A 17,103-nucleotide genomic window follows, 5' to 3' on the forward strand; every position below is an offset into this window, starting at 1 on the left:
AACCATTAGAGTACCTCAAACTCCATGTTGGTCTTCAAGTTAAAACTCCAGTGACTGGTCAACACAATTGCTTCCTGAGTGGTCTAAGGAAACCTTTCCCTTTCACGTGTTTGAGTTCTTGTCATGACTAGTTACAGAATATCTTCCTGCATTATTTCCTGATGTAGAGGACAAGCTTCCTCTTCTTCGCCTCATTCATACAAATTAGCCAGAAAAAGTGGCTCACCTGAGGACTGGGAGAAATTCAGAGTTCAGTAGAGGAGGGCAAAGGGCTTAATTAGGAAGGGGAAAAAAGATTATGAGAGAAAACTGGCAGGGAACATAAAAACTGACTGTAAAAGCTTTTATAGATATGTGAAAAGAAAAACACAAATGTAGGTCCCCTACAGACAGAAATAGGTGAATTGATTATGGGGAGCAAGGACATGGCAGACCAATTGAATAATTACTTTGGTCCTGTCTTCACTACGGAGGACATAAATAATCTTCCGGAAATAGTAAGGGACAGAGGGTCCAGTGAGATGGAGGAACTGAGGGAAATACATGTTAGTAGGGAAGTGGTGTTAGGTGAATTGAAGGGATTAAAGGCAGATAAATCCCCAGGGCCAGATGGTCTGCATCCCAGAGTGCTTAAGGAAGTAGCCCAAGAAATAGTGGATGCATGAGTGATAATTTTTCAAAACTCTTTAGATTCTGGACTAGTTCCTGAGGATTGGAGGGTGGCTAATGTAACCCCACTTTTTAAAAAAGGAGGGAGAGAGAAACCGGGGAATTATAGTCCGGTTAGCCTGACATCGGTGGTGGGGAAAATGCCAGAGTCAGTTATCAAAGATGTGATAACAGCACATTTGGAAAGCGGTGAAATCATCGGACAAAGTCAGCATGGATTTGTGAAAGGAAAATCATGTCTGACGAATCTCATAGAATTTTTTGAGGACGTAACTAGTAGAGTGGATAGGGGAAAACCAGTGGATGTGGTATATTTGGATTTTCAAAAGGCTTTTGACAAGGTCCCACACAGGAGATGAGTGTGCAAACTTAAAGCACACGGTATTGGGGGTGAGGTATTGATGTGGATAGAGAATTGGTTGGCAGACAGGAAGCAAAGAGTGGGAATAAACGGGACCTTTTCAGAATGGTAGGCAGTGACTAGTGGGGTATCGCAAGGCTCAGTGCTGGGACCCCAGTTGTTTACAATATATATAAATGACTTGGATGAGGGAAATAAATGCAGCATCTCCAAGTTTACTGATGACACGAAGCTGGGCGGCAGTGTTAGCTGTGAGGAGGATGCTAAGAGGATGCAGGGTGACTTGGATAGGTTAGGTGAGTGAACAAATTCATGGCAGATGCAATTTAATGTGGATAAATGTGAAGTTATCCACTTTGGTGGCAAAAACAGGCAAACAGATTATTATCTGAATGGTAGCCGATTAGGAAAAGGGGAGGTGCAACGAGACCTGGGTGTCATTATACACCAGTTATTGAAAGTGGGCATGCAGGTACAGCAGGCAGTGAAAAAGGAGAATGGTATGCTGGCATTTATAGCAAGAGAATTCGAGTACAGGAGCAGGGAGGTACTACTGCAGTTGTACAAGGCCTTGGTGAGACCACACCTGGAGTATTGTGTGCAGTACAAAGAAGGTTCACCAGATTGATTCCTGGGATGGCAGGACTTTCATATGATGAAAGAAACATAGAAACATAGAAACATAGAAAATAGGTGCAGGAGTAGGCCATTCGGCCCTTCGAGCCTGCACCGCCATTTATTATGATCATGGCTGATCATCCAACTCAGAACCCCGCCCCAGCCTACCCTCCATACCCGCTGACCCCTGTAGCCACAAGGGCCATATCTAACTCCCTCTTAAACATAGCCAATGAACTGGCCTCAACAGTTTCCTGTGGCAGAGAATTCCACAGATTCACCACTCTCTGTGTGAAGAAGTTTTTCCTAATCTCGGTCCTAAAAGGCTTCCCCTCTATCCTCAAACTGTGACCCCTCGTTCTGGACCTCCCCAACATCGGGAACAATCTTCCCGCATCTGGCCTGTCCAATCCCTTTAGGATCTTATACGTTTCAATCAGATCCCCCATCAATCTTCTAAATTCCAACGAGTACAAGCCCAGTTCATCCAGTCTTTCTTCATATGAAAGTCCTGCCATCCCAGGAATCAATCTGGTGAACCTTCTTTGTACTCCCTCTATGGCAAAGATGTCTTTCCTCAGATTAGGGGACCAAAACTGCACACAATACTCCAGGTGTGGTCTCACCAAGGCCTTGTACAACTGCAGTAGTACCTCCCTGCTCCTGTACTCGAATCCTCTCGCTATAAATGCCAGCATACCATTCGCCTTTTTCACCGCCTGCTGTACCTGCATGCCCACTTTCAATGACTGGTGTATAATGACACCCAGGTCTCGTTGCACCTCCCCTTTTCCTAATCGGCCACCATTCAGATAATAATCTGTTTTCCTATTTTTGCCACCAAAGTGGATAACTTCACATTTATCCACATTAAATTGCATCTGCCATGAGTTTGCCCACTCACCCAACCTATCCAAGTCACCCTGCATCCTCTTAGCATCCTCCTCACTGCTAACACTGCCACCCAGCTTCGTGTCATCCGCAAACTTGGAGATGCTGCATTTAATTCCCTTATCCAAGTCATTAATATATATTGTAAACAACTGGGGTCCCAGCACTGAGCCTTGCGGTACCCCACTAGTCACCGCCTGCCATTCTGAAAAGGTCCCGTTTATTCCCACCCTTTGCTTCCTGTCTGCTAACCAATTCTCCACCCACACCAATACCTTACCCCCAATACCGTGTGCTTTAAGTTTGCACACTAATCTCCTGTGTGGGACCTTGTCAAAAGCCTTTTGAAAATCCAAATATACCACATCCACTGGTTCTGAAAGACTGGATGAACTAGGCTTATACTTGTTGGAATTTAGAAGATTGAGGGGGGATCTGATTGAAACGTATAAAATCCTAAAGGGATTGGACAGGCTAGATGCAGGAAGATTGCTCCCGATGTTGGGGAAGTCCAGAACGAGGGGTCACAGTTTGAGGATAAAGGGGAAGCCTTTTAGGACCGAGATTAGGAAAAACTTCTTCACACAGAGAGTGGTGAATCTGTGGAATTCTCTGCCACGGGAAACAGTTGAGGCCAATGGCTGGCCTCTTAAATAAAAGAGTTAGATATGGCCCTTGTGGCTAAAGGGATCAGGGGGTATGGAGGGAAGGCTGGTACAGGGTTCTGAGTTGGATGATCAGCCATGATCATACTGAATGGTGGTGCAGGCTCGAAGGGCCAAATGGCCTACTCCTGCACCTATTTTCTATGTTTCTATGTTTCTATACAGATGCTGTGGTTATGATTTGTGAAGCATGGCATTTGCTTTTCCCTCCCATGCCTCTATCAGAGTTGTGCAGGGCAACCAACAATATAAAATGGTGTAGTTTGGCAAGGTACATTAGTTCCTTGGCAAATCTGTTTGTGGCAGCAGAGGGAGAATGAGAAAGAAAGGATTACAGTTCACACCCTTCCTAAACTGTGTGATTTGCAGCTTTATGCCAATCATGAATCGAGGGTTTGGGGAGATTACCTGCCTGATCATGAGGTAACACTATCTGGATGTTAACCTGAGACAATTGGCAACTTATAATTATGAGCAAGATCTACCAGTATAGGGAAGTGGTGTTGTCACTCTAGTACTCTTCTACCCAGAAAGAATCGCTTTAGCTGTGCTCAAGTTTATTAGCTGCTCGGTATCTCACCCAGGTTGCATGCGGGCCTGAGTTAAAGGGAAAGATTGGGCAGGAACACAGGAGACTGAGAGGTGAACTTCCAGAGGTGTATAAATTCATTAGACGTATTGATAGATTTGATGTTAGCTGGTTTTTTCTCAGGGAAAGGAGTGGCACAGTAGCATAGTGGTTAGCACAGCACTTTACAGTAACGGCAACCCAAGTTCAATTCCCATCGTTGCCAGTAAGGAGTTTGTACATTCTTCCTGTGACTGTGTGGGTTTCCTCTAGGTGCTCTGGTTTCCTCCCACAGTCCAAAGGCATACTGGCTAGTAGGTTAATTGGTCATTGTAAATTGTCCTATGATTAGGCTAGGATTAAATCAGGGGATTGCTGGGTGGCGCGGCTTGCAGAGCCTATTGATCAGGTATCCCTTGTTATCAAAAGAGGGCAAATGTGTTCACATAATGACACCTAATCAACTAACTCTCAATCATCAAAGTGATGAAAGATGCCAGTGAAGAGTCAAAAGGTAGCTCTTACTCTCCAATAATGTGTTCACCAATGTCCCTGTGAAAGGGAAAAGGAAAATGGTAGTGATTGCTGGAGAATAATCCTTCTGATCATGGCAGACCACTACAGGTGGCTTCAAGGTACTTGCTAGGTCTATCCATCTTCAGCTGTTTGATTGATGAGTTTCTTTCCATAACAAGGTCAGAAATTCAGATATTTGCTGCTGATTGCAAAATGTTTTGCCATGTCATCTAAAACTTTGCCGAATTTCTATAGATGTGCAGTAGAGAGGATCCTGACTAGCTGTATCATCGGCCTGGCTTGGAAACATCGATAGCCAGGAACGGAAAAACCTACAGAAGGTGGTGGATACAGCCCAGTCCATCACAGGAATATCCCTCCCCATCATTGGCACATATAAAAAGAGTGCTGACACAAGAAAGCAGCATCCATCATCAGGGACCCCCACCATCTAGCCTATGCTCTCTTCTCATACACTATCGGGCAGGAAGTAGAGGAACCTTGGCTCCCACACCACCAGGTTCAGAAACAATTATTACCCTACAACCATCAAGCTCCTGAACCGGCGTGGATAACTTCACTCACCACAACACTGAACTGACTCCACAACCTTTCAATGACACTACAATTTATATTCACAGTATTATTTATTTACATTTTTTATTATTTGCACAATTTGTCTTCTTTTGCACCTTGATTGTCAGTCTTTATGTATAGATTTTCATAAATTCTATTATATTTCTTTTTTTGTAAATTCCTGCAAGGAAATGAACTTCAAGGTAGTATATGGTGACACAATCGTACAGTACTTTGATATTAAATTTATTTTGAACTTTGAATGTCAAATTCCATATTCAGTAATTGATGTAGTCCATCCCTGCATGCTGCAAGGCTTAGATATTATTCAGGCACAGGCACATAAATGGTAACTACCAAATAAAGATAATTTCCTACAAAGTTTAGTCCACCCACCATCCTTTGACGCTCAATCGCAGTATCAATAATACTGCCTCCATCAACCAGAAGCTCAACTGGACCAACCACAAGGTTATCATGTCTGCAAGAGCACAGAGGCTGGGCATGCTGCCAGAAATGGCTCACCTCCTGAAACCCAAAGGCCTCCACAATGTAAAGAACAGGATCCCCTAGTCTCTACAGGTGGCACTTCAACAGTACTAAAGAAGTTCTTCATTATTCATGGCAACTAAATGAACTGGCACCCCTTTCCTAACCATTCGTACCATCTACATTCTGTACTGCAGTGTGTGCAACTTTCAAAATGCACTGCAGTTGCCCAGGTTACTCCAACAGCACCTGCCAAACACAGACCCCTAGCACCAAAACGGCAACAAGTGCACAGGGACAACCTCACTTGTATAGGTACAGTATCCCTAAATCAGGGTATGTTTACTTGGAGAAACCCTCCTTTCTTACTGTTGGGTTTAAGACCTGGATCTCCTACCCTTATGTCACTGTGGGAGCACCGTGACTTGATCAAAAGAATCCACCACATTGAAACCACAAGTTAAAGTGCAGGAGTAGGTGAAGAGATCCTCAGTCCTAATGAGGAAATATCAGAAGCTCTTCCTCCCACAAGGAGCAGCTGATCTGTGGTCAAATCACTAGAATTATCCCTAAACCCCCCAGTGATCAGTTTTTGAAATCAGGCAACTCGGAGGGGCTGGCTGTGGCTTTGTCATCTCCCTATCAACTGCTCCACAGGATAGCCTCTCCTCCAGCATGGCATGGCAAAGAGGCTTTGATTTACTGCCCAGGGGGAGCCACAGGTGGTGCAAGAGATCACAGTTCCTGGCTGTGAGAAGACTTTGACGAACTTCAGGATCCAAGTACATTCTGAAAGGTTCTTTTTGTTTGGCCAGTTGCTGGAGGTAATTTATATGCACTGCTTTTTAAGAAGCTTTCACTTTATTTTAACAAACCATGATTGCATATTGCACCTTACTGGGCTTTTCAGATATAAACCAAAACTCTTCACATCTGATGAGTTACTTTGAAATGTAGGGATTGTAGCATAGGCAAAGATTTGTTGGATGCTGGCCGATTCTGAATAATTAAAATATCTCCTTCCGTATGGAGCTCAACTGTCACATAGATGTGTGACTTGGCCTCAGATCTGAAAGAGAGGGTTTAAAACAAGCCCTGGAGCGTCCAAGTCATTCTTGTGATCATTTATATTATGAGCTGTCCATTAATTCCATATGAAGCCAGAAATAATTTTACAAAATAACTTTGTTTTGTTTTTAGTCTTTTTGTTAGCCTTCAAAGTTTGCTGGCTGTAGATAAAAATTAGGGTTCATAATTAATGTGACATGTACAGCATCGTGTCCAGAATTTAGGGTGTTTCCTTTGGCGGGAGAGTCACAGAGGACACAGCTTCAGAATAGAGGGGTGTCCTTTTAGAATGCAGATGAGGAATTTCTTAAGCCAGATAGTAGTGAATCTGTGGAATTCTTTGCCACAGGCAGCGGTGGAGGCCAAGTCTTTGTGTATATTTAAGGCAGAGGTTGATACTTCAGAACATGAAGGGATTGGGGTTGAGAGGAAAATTGGATCAGCCATGATGAAATGGCGGAGCAGACTCGATGGGCCAAATGGTCTAATTCTGCTCCTCTTTCGTATGGTCTTTAGAATATGGGAGGAAACCAGAGTGGTAAGAGGAAACTCGGGTGGTCACAGTGAGAATATACAGACAGTGGTGATATTGAACCCAGGTCACTATTACTATAATAGTGTTTCACTAACCTGCTGTTCCTTGTGCCTGTTCTTCATCAGGGGTATGTGAGATGGGGTTGGTTTCAGTCGTACTCAAACTCTCCCTCTCTACCCCGGACTTGACCTTACCTTTCTCAATGCATCTGTCGAAGTGGACAGTGACTGATACCTATGAAGATCCCTTCAGGCATCGCAATCATAACTAGTCCTCTTCCGGCCCACCCCATTCTATCTTCCCATTTTCTGTGTCCCTGAGGGCACAGCTTTAAGGTGAGTGGGGAGAGAATCATAAGGGAACTTCTTGCCTTGCTTTTAATCAAAGGCAGATTTTTATCGAGGTGAATGTTTTTGTAAAAACTTGAAAATGTTGTACCCTTCATTCACTCAATTTTGAAAGTGACAAGGATATTGAAGTTCCAGATGGTTGATGAGATCACATTTACTTCACTGGTTGCTGTCTTTCTTACTTCGTTGAAATGATTCTAAAAGAACTACTGGTAAATGCTGAAAAGGCATGTTTCATTAACAAATGACCATACCATAGGGTCTAAGCATATCTTGCTCAACTCATCATTTGCTCTTGTCTCCTTCATATGTTGAGACGAATAAGGAACAAATATTGGAAGACGACTACAAACAGATTCTGGATGGACATTCATCAACTGACAGTCACGAGATGCAAACCGCTCCTTCAAATCTGAGGGAATTTTTAAAAAATTACAAAATGCCCACATCAGGCTTATCAAATTATTTAAACTTGCCATGCTAACAGATCGAGGGACCTGAAGAGAAGTAGTCTTTGTAACCCTGTTCGAGTTGGAGGAGCATTCAATAGAATTACACAAACAATCTCTCCGAAAAGTGATTTGAACACAAATTCATTCTCTGATAATGCAAAAGCTGATCTGGTAAGGACTAAGAAAAGTCACATGTTTCATTAATGTAGTATCAAAACTCATACTTAAAACATATGGTGAAGAGGCATGATTTATCAATTAAATCAGTGATTAGAGATGAGAAAGACAATAAGACGGAGGATTGGAGAGTGGCTCATGTTGTTCCATTGTTTAAAAAAGGATCGAAAGGTAATCCGGGAAATTATAGGCCAGTAAATTTAACGTCGGTAGTAGGTAAGTTATTGGAGGGAGTACCAAGAGACAGAATCTACAAGCATTTGGATAGACAGGGACTTATTAGGGAGAGTCAACATGGCTTTGTGTGTGGTAGGTCATGTTTGACCAATCTATTGGAGTTTTTTGAGGAGGTTACCAGGAAAGTGGATGAAGAGAAGGCAGTGGATATTGTCTACATGGACTTCAGTAAGGCCTTTGACAAGGTCCCGCATGGGAGGTTAGTTAGGAAAATTCAGTCGCTAGGTATTCATGGAGTGGTGGTAAATTGGATTAGACATTGGCTCAATGGAAGAAGCCAAAGTGTGGTAGTAGAGAATTGCTTCTCCGAGTGGAGGCCTGTGACTAGTGGTGTGCCACAGGGATCAGTGCTGGGTCCATTGTTATTTGTCATCTATATCAATGATCTGGATGATAATGTGGTAAATTGGATCAGCAAATTTGCTGATGATACAAAGATTGGAGGTGTAGTAGACAGTGAGGAAGGTTTTCAGAGCCTGCAGAGGGACTTGGACCAGCTGGAAAAATGGGCTGAAAAATGGCAGATGGAGTTTAATACAGACAAGTGTGAGGTATTGCACTTTGGAAGGACAAACCAATGTAGAACATACAGGGTAAATGGTAAGGCACTGAGGAGTGCAGTAGAACAGAGGGATCTGGGAATACAGATACAAAATTCCCTAAAAGTGGCGTCACAGATAGATCGGGTCGTAAAGAGAGCTTTTGGTACATTGGCCTTTATTAATCAAAGTATTGAGTATAAGAGCTGGAATGTTATGATGAGGTTGTATAAGGCATTGGTGAGGCCAGATCTGGAGTATTGTGTTCAGTTTTGGTCACCAAATTATAGGAAGGATATAAATAAGGTTGAAAGAGTACAGAGAAGGTTTACAAGGATGTTGCTGGGACTTGAGAAACTCAGTTGCAGAGAAAGGTTGAATAGATTAGGACTTTATTCCCTGGAGCATAGAAGAATGAGGGGAGATCTGATAGAGGTAGATAAAATTATGATGGGTATAGATAGAGTGAATGTAAGCAGGCTTTTTCCACTGAGGCAAGGGGAGAAAAAAACCAGAGGACATGGGTTAAGGGTGAAGGGGGAAAAGTTTAAAGGGAACATTAGGGGGAGCTTCTTCACACAGAGAGTGGTGGGAGTATGGAATGAGCTGCCAGACGAGGTGGTAAATGCGGGTTCTTTTTTAACATTTAAGAATAAACTGGACAGATACATGGATGGGAGGTGTATGGAGGGATATGGTCCGTGTGCAGGTCAGTGGGACTAGGCAGAAAATGGTTTGGCAGAGCCAAGAAGGGCCAAAAGGCCTGTTTCTGTGCTGTAGTTTTTCTATGGTTTCTATGTTTTTTCTAAGACATGGGATCAAGGATACATTAAATCCGCCCATTGAGACTGTTCTGCCATTACATCATGGCTAATTTATTATGCTTTTCAACCCTCATCTCCTGCCTTTTTTCCGTCATTTATGCCTAGACTAATCAAGAACCTATCAACCTCTGCTTTACTTGGCCTCCATAGGCATCTGTGGTGGTGAATTCCATGGATGCGCTACCTTCTGGCTGGGGAAGATCCTCCTCAACTCTGTTCTGAATGGCCCAAAATTCTGGGGCTGTGCTCTCTGGTCATGGACTTACCCACTGTAAGAAACATTCACTATGTACTGTAGGCCTTTTAGTATTCCCCTCATCCTTCTAGACTCAAGTGAATGCAGGCCCAGAGGCGCCAAACTTTCCTCATACATTAACTCTTTCCTTCCTGGGATGATTCTCACGAGTCTCCTCTGGACCCTCTCCAATGTCAGAACGTCTTTTCTTTGACGAGGGATCCAAGACTGGTTATGGTGCTCCGGGTGCGGCCTGACTGGTGCCTTAAAGTTTCAGCATTACATCCATATTATAATATTCTCCTCTTCTCAAAATGAATGGTAACATTGCACTTCCCTGCCTTTATCACCAATTTAACCTGTAGGAAATCCTGTACAAGAACTCCAAACTCCCTTTGTACCTCTGATTTTTCTATTTTCTCCCAATTTAGAAAATAGTCTGCACCTTTAGTCCTTTGAATAAAGTGTATGATCATACACTTCCCTACATTATATTCCACCTGCACTCCTTTGCCCGTTCTCTAAATCTGTCTAAATCCTTTAGTTGACTCCATGCTTCCTCTACACTACCTGCACCTCCTCCATCATCCACAAACTTGGCCACAAAGCCATCAATTTCATCATCCAAGTTATTGAGATACAACATGAAAAGAAGCAGTCCCAATACAGAACCTAGTCAGTGGCAGTCAAACAGACTTCTCCCCTTTATTCCCACTTTTTGCCACCTACCAGTCAGCTGATCCTCTATCCATGCTCATACCTTTCTTGTCATATCTGAACTTGCATGCAGCCTCATGTGTGGCACCTTGTCAAAGGCCTTTTGAAAATCCAAGAAAACAACATCGACTCCTTTGTCTATCTTGCTTGTTATTTCCTCAAACAATTCCAACAAATTTGTCAGGCAAGACTTCCACTTAAAGAAACCATGCTAACTTTGGTCTATTTTATCATTCGTCTTTAAGTACCCAGAAATCTCATCCGTAATAATGGGTTTTCAGGTTAAGTCTATGGTAAAGAAGGGAAGTGCAATGTTGGCATTCATTTCAGGGGCAATTGAATATAAGAGCAAGGAGATAATTCTGAGCCTTTGTAGGACATGATTGGGCGGCACTTGGAATGTGGTCAGTGGCTGAGGGCCCCATATCTTGGGGGGGAATGTGTTGTCATTGGAGAGGGTCTGGGGGGGGATTCACGAGGATGATTCCAGGAATGAAGGGGTTGACATATTTAAGATAAAGAAAGTAAAAGCAAAAGTTAAAAAAGAAAAAAGTAAGGGTGGAGTGCAGAAAAGTCAAGTGGATAAGGGACGAAGATTACTAGATTTTAAAGGTACAATGAGTGTAAAGGAACTTAAACTGAATGCCCATAGTATTTCAAAACAAGGCCAGTGAACTTGTGGCACAAATCCATATAAAGGCGTATGATTTAGTGGTTATTACAGAAATGTGGTTGCAGGATGAAAAAGATTGGGAATTAAATATCCAATATCAGGTAATATGGAAGGATGGATAGGCAAGAAGGTAAGGGAGGTGGGGTAACACTCTTCAGGATGAGATCAGGGTGATAGTGAGAGATGATATAAGATCTGAGGAGCAGAATGTTGAATCCATCTGGGTAGAGATTAGAAACAGTAAAGGGGAAAAAAAACACTGGTAGAGCAGATAGTGAGGTGGAGGAGGATAAAGGTCATGTGAGGACTGCATGTATGGACAGTAATCAAAGGTTTGTACATGATAGAAATGTTCTCAGGTGAATCTATTTCGATGCAAGGAGTATTGTAGGTAAGGCAGATGAGTTTAGGACGTGGATTGACACGTGGGATTATGACATTATTGCTATCAGTGAGACTTGGTTGCAGGAGGGGCAGGACTGGCAGCTTAATGTTCCAGGGTTCCGTTGTTTCAGACGTGACAGAGGGGGAGGGATGAAAGGGGGAGGAGTGGCATTACTAGTCAGGGAGAATATCACAGCTGTGCATAGACAGGACAGCCCAGAGGGCTTCTCTACAGAGGCCATATGGGTAGAGCTGAGGAACAGGAAAGGTGTGACCACACTAACAGGGTTGTATTATAGACCGCCCAATAATCAGAGAGAATTGGAGGAGCAAATCTGTAGAGAGATAGCAGACCGATGTAAGAAACAGAAAGTTGGAATAGTAGGGGATTTTAAATTTCCACATATTGACTGGGACTCCCACACTGTGAAAGGGTTAGATGGTGTGGAGTTTGTCAAATGTGTTCAGGAAAGTTTTCTAAATCAATATATAGAGGTACCAACGAGAGAGGATGCAATACTTGATCTCCTATTAGGGAACCAGACAGGTCAGGTGACAGAGGTATGTGTAGGTAAACATTTTGGGTCCAATGACCATAATGTCATTAGTTGCAAGTTAATTATGGATAAGGATAAGTCTGGTCCTCGAGTTAAGGCTAAGGGAGAAATAAACCAGAGAACACACATCAAAGTTGCTGGTGAACGCAACGGGCCAGGCAGCATCTCTAGGAAGAGGTACAGTCGACGTTTCGGGCCGAGACCCTTCGTCAAGACTAACTGAAGGAAGAGTTGGTAAGAGATTTGAAAGTGGGAGGGGGAAGGGGAGATCCAAAATGATAGGAGAAGACAGGAGGGGGAGGGATGGAGCCAAGAGCTGGACAGGTGATTGGCAAAAGGGATATGAGAGGATCATGGGACAGGAGGCCCAGGGAGAAGGAAAAGGGGGAGGGGGGGTAAAACCCAGAGGATGGGCAAGGGGTATAGTCAGAGGGACAGAGGGAGAAAAAGGAGAGAGAGAGAAAGGATGTGTGTATATAAATAAATAATGGATGGGGTACGAGGGGGAGGTGGGGCATTAGCGGAAGTTAGAGAAGTCAATGTTCATGCCATCAGGTTGGAGGCTACCCAGATGGAATATAAGGTGTTGTTCCTCCAATCTGAGTGTGGCTTATCTTTACAGTAGAGGAGGCCGTAGATAGACATATCAGAATGGGAATGGGATGTGGAATTAAAATGTGTGGCCACTAGGAGATCCTGCTTTCTGTATTTCCACATCCCATTCCCATTCTGATATATCTGTCGACGGCTCCACATCCCATTCCCATTCTGATATGTCTATCCACGGCCTCCTCTACTGTAAAGATGAAGCCACACGCAGGTTGGAGGAACAACACCTTATATTCCATCTGGGTAGCTTCCTGGGTCGCAGTTGGTGGTTGCGCAATCGCATTGAAGGTGTCCATGGTCGTTGCTGGAGTCCGGGTTTTGAATATGTCCTGAGGTGTTGGAGCCGGCGAGATGAGTGGCAGCGGCCGCAATCTGAAGTTCATGTCTGTTAGCGTCAGTGCCAGCGGGCTCTGGGGTCTGCAGATGTAAGATCTTGCGATCTTTGCCTAACATGACAAAGTCAGAAAAATGGCGATTGCAGGCCTGGATCCGACGGAGGATGAAATAACGGGTAGGACCATTACAGACGGCGAAGCAAGTGTCCCGAAGGTGTGGAAGGGTCTGGGACCTTTTCTCCCTTACCACCATTCAGGGCCCCAGACAGTCTTTCAAGGTGAGGCAACACTTCACCTGTGAGTCGGTGATATACTGCGTCCGGTGCTCCCGATGTGGCCTTCTATATATTGGCAAGACCCGACGCAGACTGGGAGATCGTTTTGCTGAACACCTACGCTTTGTCCGCCAGAGAAAGCAGGATCTCCCAGTGGCCACACATTTTAATTCCACATCCCATTCCCATTCTGATATGTCTATCTACGGCCTCCTCTACTGTAAAAATGAAGCCACACTCTGGTTGGAGGAACCACATCTTATATTCCGTCTGGGTAGCCTCCAACCTGATGGCATGAACATTGACTTCTCTAACTTCCGCTAATGCCCCACCTCCCCCTCGTACCCCAGCCGTTATTTATTTTTATACACACATTCTTTCGCTCTCTCTCCTTTTTCTCCCTCTGTCCCTCTGACTATACCCCTTGCCCATCCTCTGGGTTTTTCCCCCCCTCCCCCTTTTCCTTCTCCCTGGGCCTCCTGTCCCATGATCCTCTCATATCCCTTTTACCAATCACTGTCCAGCTCTTGGCTCCGAACCTCCCCCTCCTGTCTTCTCCTATCATTTTGGATCTCCCCCTCCCCGTCCCACTTTCAAATCTCTTACTAGCTCTTCCTTCAGTTAGTCCTGACGAAGGGTCTCGGCCCGAAACGTCGACTGTAGCTCTTTCTAGAGATGCTGTCTGGCCTGCTGCGTTCACCAGCAACTTTGATGTGTGTTGCTTGAATTTCCAGCATCTGCAGAATTCCTCATGTTTATGTTTTTAAATAAATCAGAGGACATGGGTTAAAGGTGAAGGGTGTAAAGTTTAAAGGGAAGATTAGAGAGGGTTTCTTCACACAGAGAGTGGTGGGAGTGTGAAATAAGCTGCCAGATGCAGTGATAAATGCGGGTTCACTTTTAACATTTAAGAAAAACTTGGATAGGTACATGGATGAGAGGTGTACGGAGGGATATGGTCCAGGTGCAGGTCAGTGGGACTAGGCAGAAAAATGGTCGGCACAGCCAGAAAGGGCCAAAAGGCCTGTTTCTATGCTGTAATGTTCTATGGTTAAATTGGAGAAGGGCCAATTTCAAGGAAATGAGAAAGAATCTAGGAAGAGTGGATTGGGAGAAGTTGTTTTTTGGCAAGAACGTGTTCAGTATTTGGAAGGCATTCAAAGGTGAAATGTTGAGAGTGCAGAGTTTGCATGTTCCTGCCAGGATTAAAGGCAAAGTTAACAGGCATGGGGAACCTTGGTTTTCAAGGGTTATTGGCGATCTGGTTAAGAAAAAGAGAGAGGTGTATTGCAGGTATAGGCAACAAGGAACAAATGAGGTACTTGAAGAGTATAGAAAATGTAAGAAAATACTAAAGAAGGAAATCAGGAAGGCAAAAAGAAGATATGAGGTTGTTTTGGCAGATAATGTGAAGGTAAACCCGAAGGGTTCCTACAAATATATTAAGAGTAAAAGGATAGTAAGGGACAAAACTGGCCCCTAGAAGATCAAAGTGGTCGTCTGTGTGTGGAGACTCATGAGATGGGGGAGATCTTAAACAATTTTTTTGCATCAGTATTTACTCAGGAAACTGGCATAGCATATATAGAAGGAAGGGAAATAAGCAGCAGTGTCATGGAACATATAGAGATTAAAGAGGAGGAGATGCTTGCTGCCTTACAGCGAATAAAGGTAGATAAATCCCCCTGACATGATATTTCCTCGGACCTTGAGAGAGACTAGTGTAGAAATTGCAGGGGCCCTGGCAGAAATATTTAAAATGTCCTTAGCCACGGGTATGGGGCTGGAGGACTGGAGGGTAGCTGATGTTGTTCCATTGTTTAAAAAAGGCTCCAAAAGTAAACCAGTTAATTACAGGCCAGTGAGCCTGACATCAGTAGTAAGTAAATTATTGAGAGGTGTTCTGAGAGATTGAAATTACAAATATTTGGACAGCCAAGGGCTGATTAAGGACAGTCAGCATGGCTTTGTGCGTGGTAGATCGTGTTTAATGAATCTTGTAGAGTTTTTCGAGGAGGTTACCAAGAAAGTAGATGAAGAAAAGGCTGTGGATGTTGTCTACATGGACATTAGTAAGGCCTTTGACAAGGTCCCACATGGGAGGTTAGTTCAGAAGGTTCAGACACTAGGTATCCATGGAGAGATTGTACACTGGATTCAAAATTGGCTGTGTGGGAGAAGACAGAGAGTGGTAGTGGATGATTGCTTATCAGACTGGAGGCCTATGACTAGTGGTGTGCCTCAAGGATCTGTGCTGGGACCGTTGTTGTTTGCTGTCTATATCAATTATCTAGATAATAATGTGGTAAATTGGATCAGCAAGTTTACTGATGACACTATGATTAGAGGCATTGTGGACAGTGAAGAAGGCTTTCAAAGCTTGCAGAAGGATTTGGACCAACTGTAGGGGTGGGCCAGAAAGTGGCAGATGGAATTTAATGCTGACAAGTGTGAGGTGTTGCAGTTTGGAAGGACAAATCAAGGTAGGACATACACAGTAAATGGTAGGGCACTGAGGAGTGCGGAGAAACAAAGAAATCTGGGAGTTCAGATACATAATTCCCTGAAAGTGGCGTCACAGGTAGACAGCTTTGTAAAGAAGGCTTTTCATAAATCAAAGCATTGAGTATAGGAGTTGGGATGTTATGGGGAGGTTGTATAAGACATTGGTGAGGCCAAATTTGGAGTATTGTGTACAGTTCTGGTCACCTAACTATAGGAAGGATATCAGTAAGATTGAAAGAGTGCAGAGAAGATTTACTAGGATGTTGCCTGGTCTTCAGGAGTTGAGTTACAGGGAAAGATTGGATAGGGTAGGACTTCATTCCTTGGAGCGTAGAAGAATGAGGGGAGATTTGATAGAGGTTTACAAAATTATGAGGGGTATAGACAGAGTAAATGTCAATAGCCTCTTTCCACTTAGGTTAGGAGAGATAGATATGAGAGGACATGGCTTTAGGGTGAAAGGGGAAAGGTTTAGGGGGAACATTATAGGAAAGATGTCAATAAAATTGAGAAAATAGAGAGGAGATTTACTAAATTGTTGCCTGGGTTTCATCTCCTAAGTTACAGAGAAAGGTTGAACAAGTTGGTGGGAAAGCTGTTGGAAAAGATTCTTAGAGATAGGATCTATAGGCATTTAGAGAATCATGGTCTGATCAGGGACAGTCAGCATGGCTTTGTGAAGGGCAGATCATGTCTAACAAGCCTGATAGAGTTCTTTGAGGAGGTTAGCGGGCATATAGATGAGGGTAGTGCAGTGGATGTGATCTATATGGATTTTAGTAAGGCATTTGACAAGGTTCCACACGGTAGGCTTATTCAGAAAGTTAGAAGGCATGGGATCCAGGGAAGTTTGGCCAGGTGGATTCAGAATTGGCTTGCCTGCAGAAGGCAGAGGGTGGTGGTGGAGGGAGTACATTCAGATTGGAGGATTGTGACTAGTGGTGTCCCACAAGGATCTGTTCTGGGACCTCTACTTTTCGTGATTTTTATTAACGACCTGGATGTAGGGGTAGAAGGGTGGGTTGGCAAGTTTGCAGATGACACAAAGGTTGGTGGTGTTGTAGATAGTGTAGAGGATTGTCAAAGATTGCAGAGAGACATTGATAGGATGCAGAAGTGGGCTGAGAAGTGGCAGATGGAGTTCAACCCGGAGAAGTGTGAGGTGGTACACTTTGGAAGGACAAACTCCAAGGCAGAGTACAAGGTAAATGGCAGGATACTTGGTAGTGTGGAGGAGCAGAGGGATCTCGGGGTACATGTCCACAGATCCCTGAAAGT

The 17,103-nt window shown here is 43.8% G+C and overlaps 1 protein-coding gene across 1 annotated transcript in view; it reads left to right on the forward strand.

The window, feature by feature from the left end:
* Positions 1-17,103, forward strand: part of rsph14 (radial spoke head 14 homolog) — a 781,437-nt gene that overhangs the window by 546,602 nt on the left and 217,732 nt on the right. The gene's annotated exons all lie outside the window — the stretch shown is intronic.

The sequence above is a fragment of the Mobula hypostoma genome, chromosome 2 (genome assembly GCF_963921235.1).
Source record: "Mobula hypostoma chromosome 2, sMobHyp1.1, whole genome shotgun sequence".
Lineage (NCBI taxonomy): Eukaryota > Metazoa > Chordata > Chondrichthyes > Myliobatiformes > Myliobatidae > Mobula > Mobula hypostoma.